Raw genomic sequence first — 7844 nt, 5'->3', positions numbered from 1 at the left:
GCAGGCTAGCCCGTGTTGTGCTGGTGCAGGCTAGCCCGTGTTGTGCTGGTGCAGGCTAGCCCGTGTTGTGCTGGTGCAGGCTAGCCCGTGTTGTGCTGGTGCAGGCTAGCCCGTGTTGTGCTGGTGCAGGCTAGCCCGTGTTGTGCTGGTGCAGGCTAGCCCGTGTTGTGCTGGTGCGGGCTAGCCCGTGTTGTGCTGGTGCGGGCTAGCCCGTGTTGGACTTGGTGTGGACTAGCCCGTGTTGTGCTGGTGCAGGCTAGCCCGTGTTGGACTTGGTGTGGACTAGCCCGTGTTGTGCTGGTGCAGGCTAGCCCGTGTTGTGCTGGTGCAGGCTAGCCCGTGTTAGACTTGGTGTGGACTAGCCCGTGTTGTGCTGGTGCAGGCTAGCCCATGTTGGACCTGGTGTGGACTAGCCCATGGTGGACTTGGTGTGGACTAGCCCATGTTAGACTTGGTGTGGACTAGCCCGTGTTGTGCTGGTGCATGCTTGCCCGTGTTAGACTTGGTGTGGACTAGCCCGTGTTGTGCTGGTGCAGGCTAGCCCGTGTTGGACTTGGTGTGGACTAGCCCATGTTAGACTTGGTGTGGACTAGCCCGTATTGTGCTGGTGCAGGCTAGCCCATGTTAGACTTGGTGTGGACTAGCCCGTGTTGTGCTGGTGCAGGCTAGCCCGTGTTGGACTTGGTGTGGACTAGCCCGTGTTGTGCTGGTGCAGGCTAGCCCGTGTTAGACTTGGTGTGGACTAGCCCGTGTTGTGCTGGTGCAGGCTAGCCCGTGTTAGACTTGGTGTGGACTAGCCCGTGTTGTGCTGGTGCAGGCTAGCCCGTGTTGTGCTGGTGCAGGCTAGCCCGTGTTGTGCTGCTGCAGGCTAGCCCGTGTTGTGCTGGTGCAGGCTAGCCCGTGTTGTGCTGGTGCAGGCTAGCCCGTGTTGTGCTGGTGCAGGCTAGCCCGTGTTGTGCTGGTGCAGGCTAGCCCGTGTTGTGCTGGTGCAGGCTAGCCCGTGTTGTGCTGGTGCAGGCTAGCCCGTGTTGTGCTGGTGCAGGCTAGCCCGTGTTGTGCTGGTGCAGGCTAGCCCGTGTTGTGCTGGTGCAGGCTAGCCCGTGTTGGACTTGGTGTGGACTAGCCCGTGTTGTGCTGGTGCAGGCTAGCCCGTGTTGGACTTGGTGTGGACTAGCCCGTGTTGTGCTGGTGCAGGCTAGCCCGTGTTGGACTTGGTGTGGACTAGCCCGTGTTGTGCTGGTGCAGGCTAGCCCGTGTTAGACCTGGTGTGGACTAGCCCGTGTTGTGCTGGTGCAGGCTAGCCCGTGTTAGACTTGGTGTGGACTAGCCCATGTTGTGCTGGTGCAGGCTAGCCCGTGTTGGACTTGGTGTGGACTAGCCCGTGTTGTGCTGGTGCAGGCTAGCCCGTGTTAGACTTGGTGTGGACTAGCCCGTGTTGTGCTGGTGCAGGCTAGCCCGTGTTGGACTTGGTGTGGACTAGCCCGTGTTGTGCTGGTGCAGGCTAGCCCGTGTTGGACTTGGTGTGGACTAGCCCGTGTTGTGCTGGTGCAGGCTAGCCCGTGTTAGACTTGGTGTGGACTAGCCCGTGTTGTGCTGGTGCAGGCTAGCCCGTGTTAGACTTGGTGTGGACTAGCCCGTGTTGTGCTGGTGCAGGCTAGCCCGTGTTGGACTTGGTGTGGACTAGCCCGTGTTGTGCTGGTGCAGGCTAGCCCGTGTTGGACTTGGTGTGGACTAGCCCGTGTTGTGCTGGTGCAGGCTAGTCCATGTTAGACTTGGTGCAGGCTAGCCCATGTTAGACTTGGTGTGGACTAGCCCGTGTTGTGCTGGTGCAGGCTAGCCCGTGTTGTGCTGGTGCAGGCTAGCCCATGTTAGACTTGGTGCAGGCTAGCCCGTGTTGTGCTGGTGCAGGCTAGCCCGTGTTGGACTTGGTGTGGACTAGCCCGTGTTGTGCTGGTGCAGGCTAGCCCGTGTTGTGCTGGTGCAGGCTAGCCCGTGTTGTGCTGGTGCAGGCTAGCCCGTGTTGTGCTGGTGCAGGCTAGCCCGTGTTAGACTTGGTGTGGACTAGCCCGTGTTGTGCTGGTGCAGGCTAGCCCGTGTTGGACTTGGTATGGACTAGCCCGTGTTGTGCTGGTGCAGGCTAGCCCGTGTTGGACTTGGTGTGGACTAGCCCGTGTTGTGCTGGTGCAGGCTAGCCCGTGTTAGACTTGGTGTGGACTAGCCCGTGTTGTGCTGGTGCAGGCTAGCCCGTGTTAGACTTGGTGTGGACTAGCCCGTGTTGTGCTGGTGCAGGCTAGCCCGTGTTGGACTTGGTGTGGACTAGCCCGTGTTGTGCTGGTGCAGGCTAGCCCATGTTAGACTTGGTGCAGGCTAGCCCATGTTAGACTTGGTGTGGACTAGCCCGTGTTGTGCTGGTGCAGGCTAGCCCGTGTTGTGCTGGTGCAGGCTAGCCCATGTTAGACTTGGTGCAGGCTAGCCCGTGTTGTGCTGGTGCAGGCTAGCCCGTGTTGGACTTGGTGTGGACTAGCCCGTGTTGTGCTGGTGCAGGCTAGCCCGTGTTGTGCTGGTGCAGGCTAGCCCGTGTTGTGCTGGTGCAGGCTAGCCCGTGTTGTGCTGGTGCAGGCTAGCCCGTGTTGTGCTGGTGCAGGCTAGCCCGTGTTGTGCTGGTGCAGGCTAGCCCGTGTTGTGCTGGTGCAGGCTAGCCCGTGTTGGACTTGGTGTGGACTAGCCCGTGTTGTGCTGGTGCAGGCTAGCCCGTGTTGGACTTGGTGTGGACTAGCCCGTGTTGTGCTGGTGCAGGCTAGCCCGTGTTGGACTTGGTGTGGACTAGCCCGTGTTGTGCTGGTGCAGGCTAGCCCGTGTTAGACCTGGTGTGGACTAGCCCGTGTTGTGCTGGTGCAGGCTAGCCCGTGTTAGACTTGGTGTGGACTAGCCCGTGTTGTGCTGGTGCAGGCTAGCCCGTGTTGGACTTGGTGTGGACTAGCCCGTGTTGTGCTGGTGCAGGCTAGCCCGTGTTAGACTTGGTGTGGACTAGCCCGTGTTGTGCTGGTGCAGGCTAGCCCGTGTTGGACTTGGTGTGGACTAGCCCGTGTTGTGCTGGTGCAGGCTAGCCCGTGTTGGACTTGGTGTGGACTAGCCCGTGTTGTGCTGGTGCAGGCTAGCCCGTGTTGGACTTGGTGTGGACTAGCCCGTGTTGTGCTGGTGCAGGCTAGCCCGTGTTGGACTTGGTGTGGACTAGCCCGTGTTGTGCTGGTGCAGGCTAGCCCGTGTTGGACTTGGTGTGGACTAGCCCGTGTTGTGCTGGTGCAGGCTAGCCCGTGTTGGACTTGGTGTGGACTAGCCCGTGTTGTGCTGGTGCAGGCTAGCCCGTGTTGGACTTGGTGTGGACTAGCCCGTGTTGTGCTGGTGCAGGCTAGCCCGTGTTAGACTTGGTGTGGACTAGCCCGTGTTGTGCTGGTGCAGGCTAGCCCGTGTTAGACTTGGTGTGGACTAGCCCGTGTTGTGCTGGTGCAGGCTAGCCCGTGTTGGACTTGGTGTGGACTAGCCCGTGTTGTGCTGGTGCAGGCTAGCCCATGTTAGACTTGGTGCAGGCTAGCCCATGTTAGACTTGGTGTGGACTAGCCCGTGTTGTGCTGGTGCAGGCTAGCCCGTGTTGTGCTGGTGCAGGCTAGCCCATGTTAGACTTGGTGCAGGCTAGCCCGTGTTGTGCTGGTGCAGGCTAGCCCGTGTTGGACTTGGTGTGGACTAGCCCGTGTTGTGCTGGTGCAGGCTAGCCCGTGTTGTGCTGGTGCAGGCTAGCCCGTGTTGTGCTGGTGCAGGCTAGCCCGTGTTGTGCTGGTGCAGGCTAGCCCGTGTTGGACTTGGTGTGGACTAGCCCGTATTGTGCTGGTGCAGGCTAGCCCGTGTTGGACTTGGTGTGGACTAGCCCGTGTTGTGCTGGTGCAGGCTAGCCCGTGTTGGACTTGGTGTGGACTAGCCCGTGTTGTGCTGGTGCAGGCTAGCCCGTGTTAGACCTGGTGTGGACTAGCCCGTGTTGTGCTGGTGCAGGCTAGCCCGTGTTAGACTTGGTGTGGACTAGCCCGTGTTGTGCTGGTGCAGGCTAGCCCGTGTTGGACTTGGTGTGGACTAGCCCGTGTTGTGCTGGTGCAGGCTAGCCCGTGTTAGACTTGGTGTGGACTAGCCCGTGTTGTGCTGGTGCAGGCTAGCCCGTGTTGGACTTGGTGTGGACTAGCCCGTGTTGTGCTGGTGCAGGCTAGCCCGTGTTGGACTTGGTGTGGACTAGCCCGTGTTGTGCTGGTGCAGGCTAGCCCGTGTTGGACTTGGTGTGGACTAGCCCGTGTTGTGCTGGTGCAGGCTAGCCCGTGTTGGACTTGGTGTGGACTAGCCCGTGTTGTGCTGGTGCAGGCTAGCCCGTGTTGGACTTGGTGTGGACTAGCCCGTGTTGTGCTGGTGCAGGCTAGCCCGTGTTGGACTTGGTGTGGACTAGCCCGTGTTGTGCTGGTGCAGGCTAGCCCGTGTTAGACTTGGTGTGGACTAGCCCGTGTTGTGCTGGTGCAGGCTAGCCCGTGTTAGACTTGGTGTGGACTAGCCCGTGTTGTGCTGGTGCAGGCTAGCCCGTGTTGGACTTGGTGTGGACTAGCCCGTGTTGTGCTGGTGCAGGCTAGCCCATGTTAGACTTGGTGCAGGCTAGCCCATGTTAGACTTGGTGTGGACTAGCCCGTGTTGTGCTGGTGCAGGCTAGCCCGTGTTGTGCTGGTGCAGGCTAGCCCATGTTAGACTTGGTGCAGGCTAGCCCGTGTTGTGCTGGTGCAGGCTAGCCCGTGTTGGACTTGGTGTGGACTAGCCCGTGTTGTGCTGGTGCAGGCTAGCTCGTGTTGTGCTGGTGCAGGCTAGCCCGTGTTGTGCTGGTGCAGGCTAGCCCGTGTTGTGCTGGTGCAGGCTAGCCCGTGTTGTGCTGGTGCAGGCTAGCCCGTGTTAGACTTGGTGTGGACTAGCCCGTGTTGTGCTGGTGCAGGCTAGCCCGTGTTAGACTTGGTGTGGACTAGCCCGTGTTGTGCTGGTGCAGGCTAGCCCGTGTTGGACTTGGTGTGGACTAGCCCGTGTTGTGCTGGTGCAGGCTAGCCCATGTTAGACTTGGTGTGGACTAGCCCGTGTTGTACTGGTGCAGGCTAGCCCATGGTGGACTAGGTGTGGACTAGCCCGTGTTGGACTTGGTGTGGACTAGCCCGTGTTGTGCTGGTGCAGGCTAGCCCATGTTAGACTTGGTGTGGACTAGCCCGTGTTGTGCTGGTGCAGGCTAGCCCATGGTGGACTAGGTGTGGACTAGCCCGTGTTGGACTTGGTGTGGACTAGCCCGTGTTGTGCTGGTGCAGGCTAGCCCATGGTGGACTAGGTGTGGACTAGCCCGTGTTGGACTTGGTGTGGACTAGCCCGTGTTGTGCTGGTGCAGGCTAGCCCGTGTTAGACTTGGTGTGGACTAGCCCGTGTTGTGCTTGTGCAGGCTAGCCCATGGTGGACTAGGTGTGGACTAGCCCGTGTTGGACTTGGTGTGGACTAGCCCGTGTTGTGCTGGTGCAGGCTAGCCCGTGTTAGACTTGGTGTGGACTAGCCCGTGTTGTGCTGGTGCAGGCTAGCCCATGGTGGACTAGGTGTGGACTAGCCCGTGTTGGACTTGGTGTGGACTAGCCCGTGTTGTGCTGGTGCAGGCTAGCCCATGTTAGACTTGGTGTGGACTAGCCCGTGTTGTGCTGGTGCAGGCTAGCCCATGGTGGACTAGGTGTGGACTAGCCCGTGTTGGACTTGGTGTGGACTAGCCCGTGTTGTGCTGGTGCAGGCTAGCCCATGGTGGACTAGGTGTGGACTAGCCCGTGTTGGACTTGGTGTGGACTAGCCCGTGTTGTGCTGGTGCAGGCTAGCCCGTGTTAGACTTGGTGTGGACTAGCCCGTGTTGTGCTGGTGCAGGCTAGCCCATGGTGGACTAGGTGTGGACTAGCCCGTGTTGGACTTGGTGTGGACTAGCCCGTGTTGTGCTGGTGCAGGCTAGCCCGTGTTAGACTTGGTGTGGACTAGCCCGTGTTGTGCTGGTGCAGGCTAGCCCGTGTTAGACTTGGTGTGGACTAGCCCGTGTTGTGCTGGTGCAGGCTAGCCCGTGTTAGACTTGGTGTGGACTAGCCCGTGTTGTGCTGGTGCAGGCTAGCCCGTGTTGGACTAGGTGTGGACTAGCCCGTGTTGTGCTGGTGCAGGCTAGCCCGTGTTAGACTTGGTGTGGACTAGCCCGTGTTGTGCTGGTACAGGCTAGCCCGTGTTAGTCTTGGTGTGGACTAGCCCGTGTTGTGCTGGTGCAGGCTAGCCCGTGTTGTGCTGGTGCAGGCTAGCCCGTGTTGTGCTGGTGCAGGCTAGCCCGTGTTGTGCTGGTGCAGGCTAGCCCGTGTTGTGCTGGTGCAGGCTAGCCCGTGTTGTGCTGGTGCAGGCTAGCCCCTGATGTGCAGGTGCAGGCTAGCCCGTGTTGGACTTGGTGTGGACTAGCCCGTGTTGTGCTGGTGCAGGCTAGCCCGTGTTAGACTTGGTGTGGACTAGCCCATGTTGTGCTGGTGCAGGCTAGCCCGTGTTGGACTTGGTGTGGACTAGCCCGTGTTGTGCTGGTGCAGGCTAGCCCGTGTTAGACTTGGTGTGGACTAGCCCGTGTTGTGCTGGTGCAGGCTAGCCCGTGTTGGACTTGGTGTGGACTAGCCCGTGTTGTGCTGGTGCAGGCTAGCCCGTGTTGGACTTGGTGTGGACTAGCCCGTGTTGTGCTGGTGCAGGCTAGCCCGTGTTAGACTTGGTGTGGACTAGCCCGTGTTGTGCTGGTGCAGGCTAGCCCGTGTTAGACTTGGTGTGGACTAGCCCGTGTTGTGCTGGTGCAGGCTAGCCCGTGTTGGACTTGGTGTGGACTAGCCCGTGTTGTGCTGGTGCAGGCTAGCCCGTGTTGGACTTGGTGTGGACTAGCCCGTGTTGTGCTGGTGCAGGCTAGCCCATGTTAGACTTGGTGCAGGCTAGCCCATGTTAGTCTTGGTGTGGACTAGCCCGTGTTGTGCTGGTGCAGGCTAGCCCGTGTTGTGCTGGTGCAGGCTAGCCCGTGTTGGACTTGGTGTGGACTAGCCCGTGTTGTGCTGGTGCAGGCTAGCCCGTGTTGTGCTGGTGCAGGCTAGCCCATGTTGTGCTGGTGCAGGCTAGCCCGTGTTGTGCTGGTGCAGGCTAGCCCGTGTTGTGCTGGTGCAGGCTAGCCCGTGTTGTGCTGGTGCAGGCTAGCCCGTGTTGGACTTGGTGTGGACTAGCCCGTGTTGTGCTGGTGCAGGCTAGCCCGTGTTGGACTTGGTGTGGACTAGCCCGTGTTGTGCTGGTGCAGGCTAGCCCGTGTTGGACTTGGTGTGGACTAGCCCGTGTTGTGCTGGTGCAGGCTAGCCCGTGTTAGACCTGGTGTGGACTAGCCCGTGTTGTGCTGGTGCAGGCTAGCCCGTGTTAGACTTGGTGTGGACTAGCCCGTGTTGTGCTGGTGCAGGCTAGCCCGTGTTGGACTTGGTGTGGACTAGCCCGTGTTGTGCTGGTGCAGGCTAGCCCGTGTTAGACTTGGTGTGGACTAGCCCGTGTTGTGCTGGTGCAGGCTAGCCCGTGTTGGACTTGGTGTGGACTAGCCCGTGTTGTGCTGGTGCAGGCTAGCCCGTGTTGGACTTGGTGTGGACTAGCCCGTGTTGTGCTGGTGCAGGCTAGCCCGTGTTGGACTTGGTGTGGACTAGCCCGTGTTGTGCTGGTGCAGGCTAGCCCGTGTTGGACTTGGTGTGGACTAGCCCGTGTTGTGCTGGTGCAGGCTA

Source organism: Oncorhynchus masou, chromosome 8, assembly GCF_036934945.1.
Source record: "Oncorhynchus masou masou isolate Uvic2021 chromosome 8, UVic_Omas_1.1, whole genome shotgun sequence".
Classification (NCBI taxonomy): Eukaryota; Metazoa; Chordata; class Actinopteri; order Salmoniformes; family Salmonidae; genus Oncorhynchus; species Oncorhynchus masou.
Note: the sequence above shows the minus strand (reverse complement) of the source record.